Source organism: Mixophyes fleayi, chromosome 5 (assembly GCF_038048845.1).
Source record: "Mixophyes fleayi isolate aMixFle1 chromosome 5, aMixFle1.hap1, whole genome shotgun sequence".
In the NCBI taxonomy this organism is placed as follows: Eukaryota; Metazoa; Chordata; class Amphibia; order Anura; family Limnodynastidae; genus Mixophyes; species Mixophyes fleayi.
This window is the reverse complement of record NC_134406.1, coordinates 125358652-125375182: the sequence shown is the minus strand read 5'-3', so window position 1 is coordinate 125375182 and position 16531 is coordinate 125358652. Positions and strand designations below refer to the sequence as shown.

Below are 16531 nucleotides of genomic sequence, written 5' to 3'. Positions count from 1 at the left end.
CGGCAAGAGCAGCAATAATTCAGGAATCCCTTCCTGTGTAACATGCAATGTATAATAAATTAATGCGCTCAAATTGCCTAGAACAAACCTATAATATAAGTGGAAACTATTTATAGAAATAGATATTTAACATGAAATAGTGCAGATTGGTAAAAACAGTGAATTTAATTAGTATAAATAAACAGTTCCAGAGAAAAAGGAGGAATAAATGATTCCAACGATGATGGGATTTGGTGCATGAATACATACATGAAATGAAATAGAAATAACAATAGGAATAAAATAAAATGAAATAAGAAAATAAAAATACAATAAAATTAAAATAAAAGTAAAAAATCCGGAAAATGCAAAAATGCAGTCCAAATAGAAGCACTCATGAAAGTCCTGGTGGAAAAATAACTAAAAAAATGACCTAATAACGCAAAAAGCAATATTCCAAATGGGGATACAAACACTGTCCAGATACCTGATGTGTGCTGCGGTTATCCGGCGAATATCACTATGGTAGACAGGATGAAAACAGGAAGGCTAGCGGTGGAGCTCACGGGAACAGATATTGACTGTGTTCCTAGCGATGCTGCAGTGTGATGATGGAGAGCCTGGCGTGCGTTCCACAGTGGAACGCATGGACCGGATATCCTGTGACGTCACGAATGTGGGCGTGTCCCAACGCGTTTCATCTGCAGGAGCAGATTTCTTCAGGGGATGTGGTATGAAGGGAGCATCTAATGTGCTTCCTTATATATTGACAATAAATAATTGTTTAATAGAGTGTAATTGATGATTTGTTACTGAGCCTACAGAAGAGCTTAATTGTCCATTGTAATAAAATCTAAACGCCAACCAGGTCATATGAGTAACAGGTGATAATACGTCTATCATAAACAAGGTGGTAGCTGTAAATATTAAAAATGTAATTACATAACAAAGGTTAATATAAGCCAATTGAAAACCCTAATATGGATTTGTGTAACAGATTATATTGGTAACATTGAAAAAATAATAAACATATAAAAGCGACCACGACCGTATGATATATAATAGTTCTAACATGTAGTAAAACTCCATTTATTTCTGCATAAGCTAAGATGTTTAATTGGACTAATAACAAGTCAGAATAATACTAATCATAATTATAAATGTAGGGCTGATACATACAGGACTGATGCTTTAAAACCTCTATGACTAGCTAGCCTAAATGATGACAATGATAACTATTAGGATAATTAAAATAAATGGATGAACTGATTCTAATAAGTAACTAAGTTTATATACATGAGGTTAAACATATCAAAATAAAATGAATGGCAATATTAGCCATCATTAAACACATAAAGAGGCATCCTTCCAAGGTAAGTATAAATTGTAAAGGATTTCCTACATGATGGTTTAAGGAGATACTACATCATGGTAAGCGAGAGGTGGCGTGTCCTGCCACTATTTGTCACTCTATTGGGATAGATCTACTACATGTCTACTACTGTACTGGATATCTAGTATAAGTTGGACATTTAGAAAGGGACAACCAGTGAAACCAACGCGCGTTTCGCTGATATAGCTTGTTCACGGCTATAACCAGTCCAGCCAGAATATGTGAACAGGTGATCTGAACTTTGTAAAACCAGACAGTAAATATAACTGTGAAACAGCTCCACTGGCAGTGATTTAGCTGGAGGGGGAAACGGACTGAATATTCATTATAGCATTACTCTATATTATAATAGAAAACAAATTTTTGCGTTATGATCACGAATCTAGTATGAACATATTGACCATCAACATATATCAAATAATATGAATAGAATGTTATCCTATTAACGAACTTCAGCTATAACCAATTCTTGTCCAAAAAGGCTATTTAGGAGTTTATTAGTGTGCATCCTGTGATTTTATCACACAGTATTTATACTCACTAATCACAAACACTTTTATATTTCGCTAATTTTAATATCAATGCTTTTTAACAGAAATCACTAAAAGTTATATTTTATTATTCTTTCTCATTTTGATGTTCAATTAATAATTGGGACATTAAGGAAATAGGGAACTTAGTGCACCTACTTTTCTAAAAAAAACCTTCCAAATCTCCCTTTTTGAATGAACATATAAATTGAAGCAAAGCGAATGCATGTCAGAAAGTGTGGATAGAGGTTGATTTACTTACATAAATATCAGTGTCAAAGTGCATTTAATAGGCCTTTTTTTTTAAAAAAAAATGTTCTATTTTTCAATTGACAAATATAGAACATCTAATATAAAACAAATATACATAGTCTGACTTTTTGCAGCAACATAGTAATAACAGCAAACATTTATAACCTTTGGATGTTACGAGGGGTTGGTAGAGGGGAGAAAAATCTATAGAAGGTGTGATGATACCAGGATGTTAGGGTAGGAACCCAGAAGAAAGTCCTGGTATCAAGGGGTTCAGGATCACACAGGCAAAGAAAAGGTGTGGATACAACGGTATCTTTATTACAGCTAACTGCAAACAATAGCTTATATATATATCAAACCATAATTCAAACAACACCCAGTGTTCACCAAACTTCAACCATCACCCAGTAACACCCCAGTGTTCAATAACCCCAAATTGTTTATAACGAAAATAGGTTTTCTTTACCAGTCCAAGTTATAGGGGAAGGATGATGTCCGTGATTAATAGAATAAGCCAGGCAGAGCAGACAAGTCTGCAAGTCCAGGAAAAGCTTGTAATCCAATAGCCACAATACTTCCAGGTAAATTCCTCCTCAGCACACGGGCAGCAGTCAAAACTCCAACGCCAGTAGCTTCTAGAAGCAAAAATCCCACACACAGAAATCTCTCCTGCAGGCCTTCTTAAAGGGACAACATTTCCCATGTGTGGAATCCCTCCCTGCAGGGTTATCCACAGGTCACAGATACTGGGATTGGCTGGCAGGTATTAGGGGGGTGGAGATGGGAGTGGAGAGCTGTCCTTCCCTCATGGCTTTCCCTCCTGCTGTTTTGGAGACTAGGAGTCTGAAACAGATCCAGGGGAAACAATAGCTGCTCCAACCAGTTGCTGATTGACTTATTCCTGGTTAAGTAAGAGAGCCTCCCTGTTTTAACCCCTTCCAGTCATTTGTGATGTCAGAGGGGCTCCAGCTAATCTCAGCTTCCTGTCTGTAAGAGGGGGGGGATGCCTTAGTCAGGAAACAGTACATCCACCATGTTGTAATCCGATATAATGTTCAGATGAATACATGTAACCCACCTGGCTTTATTTAAGAATAATATGGTCAACTTAAGTCCATCTCATAGGTTTTTATACACACTTAGATTATGTAACAAATGAGGTTAATAGATTAATGCAACCCAATGTTCACCTAAGCACAAGCAACTTTCATTCTAAGTGTTTAAAATGACAGATGGGGAAAATGATGGCTGTCAGACCCATCGCGTCACATATACCTCCCCCTTCTTAAATCGGGGCAGAGGGACTGGTCTCTTTAGCGGGACCAGGAGGGATGCCTCGGCCAGGTGGGTTTTGGGGTGCCTCTGTCCATTGTCCATTTTGACCAATCTCCTGGGGTGGACATATCCCTGGATCTGGTGGGCGTTTATTTAACAATCCACAATCTCTCAAAGTTCTCGCACTCTCCCATAATTTTAGTTCAGTCTTCCTCCCTGGGTGATGCAATCTCCCACCCACATAGAATAGGCAGAATATTAAAGCATCCAAATAAGTTTGATAATACCACTTGGAGTTTACCGCTTTATTCCCATCCAGCTGCATGTATCCATCTTTTTGCAAAGTTCCCCCCTCCCCCACATCAATCTCCACAGTGGGCACTAACACCTTCGCCTCTGGCGCATCAGGGTAGTGAGTATCTCCCTCCTCCCCCACTTCCATAAGTGAAAGCTGCAAAAGAGTAGGTTCAGTTTGAGGATCCACGATATCCAATGAAGATGTTGGATCTGTAACTGCATCCTTGTTATCCCAGGTACTTCCAGCAAACTCCTGTATTGGGTCACTGGAGTCATTTTCCATGATTGGGTTGCACAGGGGTAATAACCTGGAGTGTCCAGCTAAATTGACTTGTAACAGCTGGGATCCCCACTTCTTTTTCCTGCTTCCTTTCTGTTTACTGGACAAAGGACAGGATAAGCAGGTTTTAACAGAACTTTTCCTGGGTGGCTTTTTGCCACTTTTATTTTTAGCCTGTGACATTCTGATCTCCTGCGAGTCTGTAGTTTGGAGATTAATAGGGCTCAATTGATGTTTCAGAAGTACTAAGCCAAGCATATTACTGTTTTCTCCATTTACCTCTTCAGCCTTCCCTTGTATGTCAGCAGTGTTAATTATATTTGAAGAAGTACTTACAGTTCTGTTAATGTGCTTTCCTGGAGAAGGAAAATCTCCTGGGTGGTAATCCAGGAGTCCAGTTCCCTGATCATGTTCAGACACCTTTTGCACAGTTCCTGTAAGGACACCCCATTCTGTTCCACTCAGGGTAATTTTCAGAACTGTGAGGTCTTCTAAAGGAGAGGAATGTGACTCTCCAGAATCCTTAACAGGGCCACTTCCAATTATCACTTCTATTTCCTTCCCATTGTCCTTTGTTGTAGGGACTAACTGATTGTCACTCTTTGTGTTCTCCCTTTTGACCCCTGGCATAACAATTCCTTTTTCCTCTCCTTTTAATTCTGTCATATAATCTGTAATAATGATTTCTGCTGAGATCATATGTTGAGCAGGCTTATCTTTCTTTTCTGTCAGACACGGGTACAGCTGCACATCATTTGCATTGGAGAGCACACATGTGCTATCCTGCATTACTTCAATGGGTAACACGTTTTCAGACACAACAGGGGCGAATAACTGGCCTTTTCTGCAATTCTGGGCTGACTCATACACAGTCTCAGGTGCCAGTAGCTCTGGCAGATTATCACAAGATGCTACATGGTACTGGTACTTACATGGTAGTTCTTTTCCATCCAAGTCACCAAATAGGAGGATCTCTCCTAGTCCTTTCTGATTACTCAGAGGTACAACATCCTCACCAAACAGTTCTTCTCCAGCCTCCCCCAAGATGGTAGCTTGGGCAGCTGTGTATAATCCGGTGGGATTGACCTCCCCCTGTTGGTTACGGTGGTCAGCGGGAGCAGAAGAGCAGTTGTAGGTTATGATACTCTTCCTTAAACTGGAGGGCAAAAACATTTCTCGATAAGTGCTTGTCCCAAGGGTGCTGTCTTGGGAGTACCATTGATCACGCAGCATAAAATCACTGTCCTCTAAATCAGCAAAAGGAAACAGGTAGCACAAATTCTCGTGTGGCTTTGGACTAATACCCCTCAATGTTTCTGTTCTTTGGTTGGCCTCCCCCTGATTACCAGACTGAGAAACACCTTTTTTAGTATGTGACAAAAGAGATTGTAATTGGCGTTTCTCAGTATTTATTCGATAACACTGATCCTGCCACATTTCAGTGTCAGTGAGTCCTTGTAGCAATACCTGGTCCTCTGCTTCTTCAAAACTCTGTTGCAGACATTGCATTTGTTCCCAAAGGGGTATGTGGGGACCTAAAGTCAGTATCCATTTCCTATAGACACTAAAGGCATTGCTGGGATTCTCCTGATCCTTTAAAAGACGTTGGAGGATATCCTTATGCGTGCAGTACAGGTACGGTACACCTCTAATCTGACATTCTACAATCAATTCCTCCATGCTCATTGTTTCCAGTGGGTCTGTGTAATCCTCTAATGGGGATGATTCAAGGATTAAATTTGTGGGGGGCTCCTCAAACATCTCTCTAGGTTCCAGCAGCCTATTTTGGTCCTTGCTTCCATCTATCTTGGTTGCCAAGCACATATCATACAGGTACTGCTGATTATGGTTGTAACTAGGTTTTCCCCTGGCCAGATCCTGCATAGTACAAATAACTTCATTTGTAAAATCATCCCATCCTGGTTCATCCCGAAATTTCCAAGCACTTGCTTCCTCTTTCAACATTAGGAACAAATCCAACAGGTTCTCCAATTTCTCCTGTAGACTGGCTCCTTTCCATGTAATAATCTTTGGGCACTCCTCATCCCAATAATCAAAAATGTGCTGCATTGTGGTGGGGTGGTGCAACACATCCATATCCCCATCCTGCAGACACTCCCACAGTCCTTCATCCCAGTACACCTTTCTCCTGGTTGTACTGGACTGTATCATCCCTTCCTTTGGGAACTTTTGCAACAATGGGCTGTGATCTGCTCTCCTCTTTCCAGAGCTCACATCCATTTTACTTCCAGGGGTCACCTCACTGTGATTTCCCCTCCTTGAGACACGGTTCCATCTTCCGTTCTCCACTGGCGGGGTTTGCCTCCCCTTATCAAATTGGCACTTAGGCAGCATCTTCCCTTGCCTCTTGCTTTTGGCACTTGCAACTGTCTTTGGCAATCTGGACATTATAGCAACTGGTTAACTACTGAGTTATAAATTGAAGGTGGTGTTGGTAAGCTATTGCACCTTTACTTTGCAGAGCCTTGGGTGTATCACGATACAACCCCCTGCACTCTACCTGAACATCAGGACTGTGTGATCCCACCGCTGCCACCATTTGTGATGATACCAGGATGTTAGGGTAGGAACCCAGAAGAAAGTCCTGGTATCAAGGGGTTCAGGATCACACAGGCAAAGAAAAGGTGTGGATACAATGGTATCTTTATTACAGCTAACTGCAAACAATAGCTTATATATATATCAAACCATAATTCAAACAACACCCAGTGTTCACCAAACTTCAACCATCACCCAGTAACACCCCAGTGTTCAATAACCCCAAATTGTTTATAACGAAAATAGGTTTTCTTTACCAGTCCAAGTAATAGGGGAAGGATGATGTCCGTGATTAATAGAATAAGCCAGGCAGAGCAGACAAGTCTGCAAGTGCAGGAAAAGCTTGTAATCCAATAGCCACAATACTTCCAGGTAAATTCCTCCTCAGCACACGGGCAGCAGTCAAAACTCCAACGCCAGTAGCTTCTAGAAGCAAAAATCCCACACACAGAAATCTCTCCTGCAGGCCTTCTTAAAGGGACAACATTTCCCATGTGTGGAATCCCTCCCTGCAGGGTTATCCACAGGTCACAGATACTGGGATTGGCTGGCAGGTATTAGGGGGGTGGAGATGGGAGTGGAGAGCTGTCCTTCCCTCATGGCTTTCCCTCCTGCTGTTTTGGAGACTAGGAGTCTGAAACAGATCCAGGGGAAACAATAGCTGCTCCAACCAGTTGCTGATTGACTTATTCCTGGTTAAGTAAGAGAGCCTCCCTGTTTTAACCCCTTCCAGTCATTTGTGATGTCAGAGGGGCTCCAGCTAATCTCAGCTTCCTGTCTGTAAGAGGGGGGGGATGCCTTAGTCAGGAAACAGTACATCCACCATGTTGTAATCCGATATAATGTTCAGATGAATACATGTAACCCACCTGGCTTTATTTAAGAATAATATGGTCAACTTAAGTCCATCTCATAGGTTTTTATACACACTTAGATTATGTAACAAATGAGGTTAATAGATTAATGCAACCCAATGTTCACCTAAGCACAAGCAACTTTCATTCTAAGTGTTTAAAATGACAGATGGGGAAAATGATGGCTGTCAGACCCATCGCGTCACAGAAGGGATAACAAATTGTGTAGATTGTATGTTTCAGAGAGTCTTAAATGTTATGAGAGGGAGTAGTTATAAAGTGGAAAAAGAGAGCTGTCACACGATGGTCGTTCGGCTTCCATAACCGAAGACCGACACGCTCACCTGTTCCTCACTGATTCACGCTTCAGCTGTTGGCATCCTGACTCTGGTTCTGGGCATGCGCGGACTCTATCCTTTATGTCCTCTGCATGTTCTCTATTGGCTAATCAGCCTGGCTCCAAACTTTAAAAGGCACTTCCCCCTTCTCCTCAGTGCCTGTTGATCGAGTTACCTGCCTGGTTAGACTTACCGTCTTGTCTCCTGCGTTCTACTTTGGATCTTCAGCGCCTACCTGCCTCCGCTGTGCTGCTGGCTGAACTACTCACACTGCACCTGTCTCCGTTGTGCCGTTGGCAAAACAACTCACACTTCACCTGTCTCTGCTATGCCGTTGGCAGAACAACTCATGCTTCACCTGCCTCCACTGTGCCGCTGGCTGAACTACTCAAGCTGCATCTGTCTCCGCTGTGTGTCTGGCTGAATTACTCACACTTCATCTGTCTTCACTGTGCCGCTGGCAAAAGAGCTCACACTTCATCAGTCTCCACTGTGCAGCTGGCTAAAGAGCTTACGCTCCACCTGTCTTTACTGTGCCGCTGGCTAAGAGCTCACGATCCACCTATCTTCACTGTGCCGCTGGCTAAAGAGCTTACGCTCCATCTGTCTCCATTGTGCCGCTGGCTAAAGAACTTACACTTCGTCTGTCTCCACTGTGCCGCTGGCTAAAGAGCTTACGGTCCATCTGTCTCCATTGTGCCGCTGGCTAAAGAACTCACACTTCATCTGTCTCCACTGTGCGGCTGGCTAAAGAGCTTACGGTCCATCTGTCGCCATTGTGCCGCTGGCTAAAGAATTCACACTTCATCTGTCTCCACTCTGCCGCTGGCTAAAGAGCTTACGGTCCCTCTGTCTCCATTGTGCTGCTGGCTAAAGAATTCACACTTCATCTGTCTCCACTGTGCCGCTGACTAAAGAGCTCACGCTCCACCTCTCTCCATTGTGCCGCTGGCTAAAGAGCTTACGCTCCACCTGTCTCTACTGTGCCTCTGGCCATAGAGCATACGCTCCACCTGTCTCTACTGTGCCTCTGGCCAAGGAGCTTATGCTTCATCTGTCTCCATTGTGCCGCTAGCTGAAGAGCTTAAGCTCCATTTGACTCCACTGTCCCTTTGGCTACAGGCCTTGTGTTCCAGTTTCCCTGCAGCATCTTATTCTTCTTATTCTGCTTACTCCCCTAAAGGGTCTCGCCTGACACCCTGGTAAGGGCGCGACCTGTGGACGGACTCAGCTAAGTCCAAACCACCTTGCGGTGGTCCCTGGTGAAAACCATCCGTTCGTTAGACTCCACGCCTTGCTAGGAGTAGTGCCAAGTTGGGCAGATCTAAGAATCTAAAAATCCAGTTGATTAAACCGCCCTTGCCTTCTTCTAAAGATCCAAGGGGTTCACGCGCAAAAAGTTCTGACTTGTAGTGCATTATATGTAATCCAAACATGCAACATGACATACGCAATTTTTAAGTATAGAAAAGAGAAAATTGGCTTCACTTTGCTTCCTATGTTAGGCATATTGCACACAGGTAGGCTATGGCAGGTCAGTTTTGTAGATTGTTTAGTTAGGATTGGGGGAGAGGGGTTGCAGAGGGGAAAAAATTCAGGGATCTTTAGAAATAGGATATTCTATTAGAAAATTGAGTAGGTTATGCACTTTTTTCCAAGAAGAGAAATCTTTGTGAAACTCCACGATATGTGATAAAGGATTCTCATGTGGCTCCAGTTCCTCCACCAAGCCAAATCCAGTCTTCTAGATATTTTATTAAGTTTGTCAAGTGTGTAATACCATCTATAGTAAAGTTTGTACACCATCTCTTTCATCGAGGTGAATATTAAGGCTTAAACTGTTCTGTCTCTTACCTCCTCCCAACGACCCTCCTCCAGCAAAATCTTTCTTCTGTTTCCGCTTATCTCTTCCTTGGGAATATGTAGTTAAGTCAAGTGACATATTGTTGATAAGGGAAATCATGCATCTACATAATCAAGATTGAAGACAGACTGTCTCGAAGGAGGAGAGGATGTAAAAAGTTTCAGAGGGGGGAGTGTCTCATTTGCAAATATTCAAATCGTCTTGGACTCGATTAAGGGAATTTTTGGTGAATACCAGATGGCGAGGCAAAATGATCTCACAGTAATGAATCAGATACCAGTTTGGATTCAAGAATTGATGATGCCAGGGTGAAAATTTGAGTTGTCCCATATGGGGGTAATAGGTGAGTTGATAAAAGAGAGATTTAGTTTGAGTGCATAAGAGTCAGATCATTTTGAGGTGAACTTGAGGGTTGGGTGGAGGACTTAGTTGGTAGGTTTGTGAGATTTTGGGAGGCACCATGTAGATGAGAGAGAATTAAGACATAAGAGTTTAGTTTCTATATTCAAAAATCAGATTGTGTTGGAAGGAGCAAAAGTTGAAGTTATCTTCACTAGTTGCCCAATAGTAAAGTTTGATGTCTGAGAAAGACTGACCTCTTTTTTATTGATTTTTTTGATTATTGATTTTTTTGTGTATTACTTTTTTGATCCTCAAACTTGGATACCATCAATGATCGAATATGCGACTCCTACGAGAAAAGTTTGAAAGTGGTATAGACATTTTGGGATTATATTCATTTTAATAGCTAAACTTGATATTTTTAGGTTACTAGGTAAGATTAAAAGCAAAGGTAATATTTTCTGTATCTTAATTTTATATCCAGAAGCTTTACCAACGACTTTTTATAACTGGTGTCTCCCACATCCACTCCATGCACATATTTTGAGGATCTAATTAATGCAGCCAGATGTTCTCTCACTAAAGTGAAGATCAAAGGGAATAATGGGCATCCCGGTAGAGTGCCGTTGTGAAGGTAAACTAAATTTGAAGGAGAACCATTAATCATTATTCTGACCATTTGCAAGGTGCATAGCCCTTGATTGTCTGACACAAAATTACATGTATGTCAAAACTTTGGAGCATAAATTGCCAGGAGATTGTATGAAAGGCCTTTTTTGTGTCAAGGAAGAGACTGACCATTGGGGTCTTACTAGTATTAGTGATTTGAATGAACTATCTTTCTAGTATTATCTCTAGATTGGCAACCTGAAGTAAATTTGAAATGATCATAGTGTACTATGAATAGTGAAGTTGAATTAAGCGATTAGTGAGAATATTGATGTAAAGCTTGATGTCATTATTCAGGAAGGAAATGGGCTGTAGCATACACAGTTATGACTTGTTTTTACCTTCCTTATGAATAATCATTATGCAGGCTTCAAGCATGGAAGGGTTGTCTTGCAGTGCTGTGTTAAACAAGGAGTGAAGACAGGGCATTTGAACATCAGTATATTTTTTTTCAATAAATTCCTGAGAAATAAAAAGTTTTAACAGAGATATTGTTCTGATTGGTGATGCAGTTGTAGGAGTGTAAGACATTTATAGTAAGGGTTTCTATTGTAAAAGAGACAATATCTAAATGTTGAGGCAAGTTATTTATATAAGTTGGTATAATAACTTTGAAATTCTTGAACGGTTTTAGGATCATAGGTGAGATGTCCTGAGGGTGTTTTTGATTGACATAAGATTAACATTAAAGATCTTGATTTTTAAACTAGTAGCTAAGATTTTGTTAGTTTTATTTCCATTTTCAGAAATGTTTGTTTGAGTTATTTAAGTTTATGGGCCCAGTGATAGTTTATGTTGGTTTTCAAGATCTTGAAACTGTTTAGTTGGCTCCATTGTTATAGTTAATTTATCTTTTTTAGCTCTAGAAGTCAAATCGATCAGATATCCCCTTAGCACTGCTTTATGGGCTTCCCAGAGAATCTTAGGGGAGATTTCTGAAGTATTGTTAATCATGAAGTATTCAATTAGAAATTTGCATAGTTGTGTTTAGTTGTGTGATTAAGAAGGTGAGCTTCAATCTATCTAAACAGATTGCATTCAGAACTGTATTGAAGACAGGTAACTCTAAAAAGTTTAAGTTAAGGAAGCAAAAATCCTACCCGTTTTCTAGGGGCTGTTAAGCCTCTTAACATTATGTGATGTTATTTGTACAGGCACTAAAGTTGGAGAGGAATTGTAGAAAGAAATCTTTGTGTAGAGTGAGATTTAGTTTTGTAGAAAGGTTAATACTTTCTTCCTGTAGAGGTATGGAAATAAGGGTTTGGGAGTGAGGGGATAAGTCCATTTTGATGTAGGTAGTACCAAACGGTGATGACTGAGTTTAAAGTGAATCGGTGCAAAAAGTACCCATAAACTAACCAAGGGTAAAATGCCCAGGAAGAGGTGTATCATAAGATTGCCAAGAGTTATTAATGCTCACGTTTGGACCAGTAGAATTAAGAGTTAAAAATATGGACACTAAGGAAAATGATAACACACAGCTATGGCAAAAAGTGCAAGCAAGCACTGTAAGGTCATATAGAACATACTGTATTAAAATAACACCAGCCACTAGAACTTTAAACCAATATACTGACAATAATAATAGTATTATTTATAAATAGAGAGAGCTAATAGATGAGGGTGAGGGAATCCAGTTTTTCTCTGAGAAGTAATAGTTAGATAATTAGTTAAGATTGTGAGGTCACATTTTTGATTCAAGTATATATCGTCTTACATACGTTATTGTATGTATATTAATGGATTCAGTTAGTAAAATAAAAAAATGAACAGTAGAATTAGAACAATCTTATCAATATCATGTTTAGCTCACAGTGTCTTGGAACTTTTAGTGACTGTAGACCAGTCCATATTCAGTGGGCGTTGGGACAATAGTTTGGGTGCTGATGAGATTGTGGGTCCTGCATCATCCTGAGTTCTAGCCAGGTGGTGCGTGTTTTCTGCCAGATGTGTATAGAATGAATATGACTCTAGATCAGATCGTTGGTTATGCAAAGTAGGTCATTATTGGAGAGACTAGAATGGTGTAACCAGGCTTTTTTTAATTCTTGCTACTGTTGGGGTTCAATGCTCTATAGTTCTTTTGGGAATCAGAATGTCCTATAACAACTATGGCCTGTATAGAGGTCAAGCTTTTGGTGAAGCTGTCAAGTCTAGATGAAGTCAAATTTGAGTTGATTGCAGATCAAAACATCAGTTATATGGAGCAGGTCATTATTTAGACCATTTAAGAAGATATGTGGGTTATAAATTAAGTGGAAGCTTCAGATCAGATCAGGAATAAAGTTGCAGGTTGGGCCACTAATTAGACAGCATTAAGAGCCTTGAGTCAGGTTGGTAGGTAAATCGTATGTTGGGCCCCTAGGTTGGCTGCAGTACAGGCCTCAGTACAGGGCAGAGAGTAGCCTATTGCTCTGGATGCTGCATATTCCACATTGAAGGCCTCAAGTCAGGCCAGGATGTAGGGTGGATTTCTAGCTAGTCCGCAATAGAGGCATCAAATCAGATCAGGGTATAGACCAGAGATTGTGCCTTTAGTTAGTCTGCAATGGAGTCCTTGGAACAGGCCAGGGAGTAGGCTGCAGGTCAGGTCACAAATAAGGTTACAGCGGATGACTCAGGTAAGTTTGGATGATATACCACAAGTGAGATTGGCAGCCCTGGAGGTCTTGGTTCGAGCTGAAGAAAAGGATGCAAGGCAGGTTGCTGGTGAGGCTATTAATGAATGCTCAAGTAAGGTCGGAGAGTAAATTGCCAGATAGTCCATTAATGAGGCTGCAGTGTAGGCGTTGGGCCAAGTTGTAATTTTGACTGCAGTTTGGTTCAGAATTTGGGCCATGGAATGGATCTCATTGAAAGGCATGCTTCAGTGATTGTGGTAGGTGTTTATACAAGCTGTAAATTAAGCCATTTTTGGGTCACAGAATTTTGCAGGTCCACCCTCAGTAAAGGCTAAAAAAGGGTCTCTGGTGGCCAATGTCACAGCTCTGACATTGGCCCAATGCTACCTAATTCAGTCATCGAGATGTGTGTGCTGCTGCCCCTTCAGGAAACTGCTCAATGGCAAGGGACCCAGATTAAGTTAAATGGGAGGTGTTGGTCTCCAGGTGGAGGTAGACTACGATTTATATTTTGCGATTGTGGCCAACTATCTGGGCAAAAAAAAGGCTCCTTCAGTGCCTAATGTGTTCAGGAACAGCAATATATGAGAAATGATATTTGCAGGAACTGGGAATCCCCAAGTCAGCAAACTAAGGTTTCTTCTATAATAGAGTGAACTCCAAGGCACTTAGGGTAAGGATTGTGTGTCTAATAGTTGGTGTGTAAGTGTAGCAGGCTTATGCACCTTAAGTAGCATGGATAATAAGATAATGAAAAAAAAAATCAATATTATATTATCCATACTGCTTAAGGTGCATAAGCCTGCTAGAAGTCTTGCTGGCCTTTAAATGTACCAGCTGAAGCACACATTCAATATTGATACAAAAACTCATTATAGGAATATTGTATTTCATTCAAGGTATACAATGAAAGTCTCTGGATACTTTGTATACTATGTTGCACTTAGTAAAGTTCCTTTTTCAGTTGTCGAAAGACAATTGTTTGACATAAAAAAAAACTTGCCCCAGTGGTGGATCCTCATCCACAAATTAACTGCGTGAACAAAAGATCAGCAAAAATCAATGTGCTGGAATTGCAAGTTTAGTGTGCACACATTCGTTTAATTCAACTCTAGGGTCACTTATTCAATGGTTTGAAATTCCATATACATTCACTGTGGGTTCTTCTTGCTGTGTCAACGGTTTCCTCGGTACAACATGGCTTCCTTCTCCTCACATAAATGTGGGATTCCTTCCCGGAGATGTAACTTCGGGTGAAAGGTGACCCATATTGCTGCCTTGTACTCGGGAGTTGAGTTCACTAATCTGCTGATTTTAACCACTGTTGTTAATTGTTGTGACAGCATAAAAGTGTAGCTTGCCTTGTTCTGATTCCTTGTACAGTGTATCGGGTGTTAAAATGATTTGTACGTATTGTCTCTTCCTTAGCCTATGTGTTTCACTATATTTGGCGTCTTCAGGGATAAATGGTATGCAGTGGGCATGTAGGGAGTTTTTGCGCCATGAATATTCAATGGCGGAGGAATAGTAATTCTCTTCTGGACTCTGTCCTTCTGAATTCTATGGACTTAAGACTTACAGATATCGCCTCCTGACTCCTTGTTCATATATAGATCATCAATATATCTTTGCCACTTTAAGATATAACCTTGAAATGGGCTATTATTAAAAATTGAGAGGTTTTCCTACTATGCTATAAAACAGGTTTGCTTAGCTGGAAACAAACAGTGTTCCCATTGTGGTGTCATGAACCTGTCTTTCGCACTCACGCTCAAACCAAAAATAGTTGTGTTCACGTATGAACATGATCGTTTTCACAATGAAATAGATTTGTGATTTCTTCATACTGGATTCAGCTTTCAAGATGTTCTCTATGTATTTGCAACCGTTGTGTTCTATAAGGGCACTAACAAGATTATGGATTATGTCACATGTCATCAGGGTGTAGCCTTTCTGTCAAATGCATTTCCTAATATGTTAAATACATTATTTATAAGACACAATGCAGACCCTGGTCTTTCTATTAGAGAAAAATGAGAATATGAACACAGAGAACCAAGTTAGGTTCACAACAAAATTCAATGGAAAAGCAGAAACGGTGAGGAAAATTATGGCATTATACCAGAGAAACCCAGAATAATTTTTAAGAAAGCCCAAAATCTTAGTGACGAGTGCCATCCATTTTGATAAGAGAGCCCCAAAAGAAACCTGGTTGAATGCAAAAAGCTGTTTTTTATTTCTGCAATACATGTCAGGCTTCTAAGATGACAAAGGTTCATACCACAAAGTCAGCAACATTAGAAAAAAAGTGACATGTGTGACTGTTGGAGTGGTATATCTTCTACAGTGTCCAAGTGGTCTACAATATTTGGGCTGCACCACAAGAAGCTTGAAAATAAGATTAGGAGAACACTGCAGGAATATTAAAAGGAGAGTGGACGTACATAGTCTTTCTGATCATTATGCAAAATATCACAACGAGGACCCATCAACTCTGACATTTATAGGGATCAAAAATATGATAGTGCCCTGGACAGGAGTAAACTACCTGGCCAATATCTCTAGAGCGGACGCTAGGTAGATTTTCAATCTAGGTATACTTTCGCCAAGTGGCCTCAACTTAGATTTTTAATAATTTTTACTCATTAGGGAAATATATGGACTATTATTCAGATAGAAATATCCGATAATTTAACATCATCATAATAATTATAACTATACAATAACTTTTCTATGACTTATTAATCAGGCTACCTATATAAACGAACAATATGCTATATGTAAGAGAATTACAATAAGAGGCCAATCCCCCTTTCTTTTTTGATTTTGATAAGATTTTTATTGTAATGTGCAAGAGACAGAGCTCATAAAATAAGGCCCAATCGACACCAATAGTAAAATGTGTCTTGCTATAATGGCCATCAAGCCACACACCACACTTAATAAGCTTCAAGAATGTGCTCTAAATACGTAAACTTAAGTCCTTTGTGCTGCCCTTTTATGCTTATGTTGTTTACAATTACTGTCTGCATGAGTCAATATATGTTGGTGCAGTGTAAGTGTTTTAATAAACCGCAATAACAAAAATGTTTAAGTTCAAATGTGTCACTTTTATGGGGCTTTGAAGCTAGCATTGTATTACAACAGGAATTTAAAATTAGGATTTTTTTAATTGGTTCAGTAGAATTACAGAATCCAGGTTCTCTTGAATGTTACAACATCCGCCATATAATACGTAAGGGTTTCTATTGTAGGGCATAAAAGGGAATTTTTTT

At 40.2% G+C, this 16531-nt stretch overlaps 1 protein-coding gene across 2 annotated transcripts in view; it reads right to left on the bottom strand.

Moving 5' to 3' along the window:
- Window positions 1-16531, bottom strand: part of FRRS1L (ferric chelate reductase 1 like) — a 113056-nt gene that overhangs the window by 38407 nt on the left and 58118 nt on the right. The gene's annotated exons all lie outside the window — the stretch shown is intronic.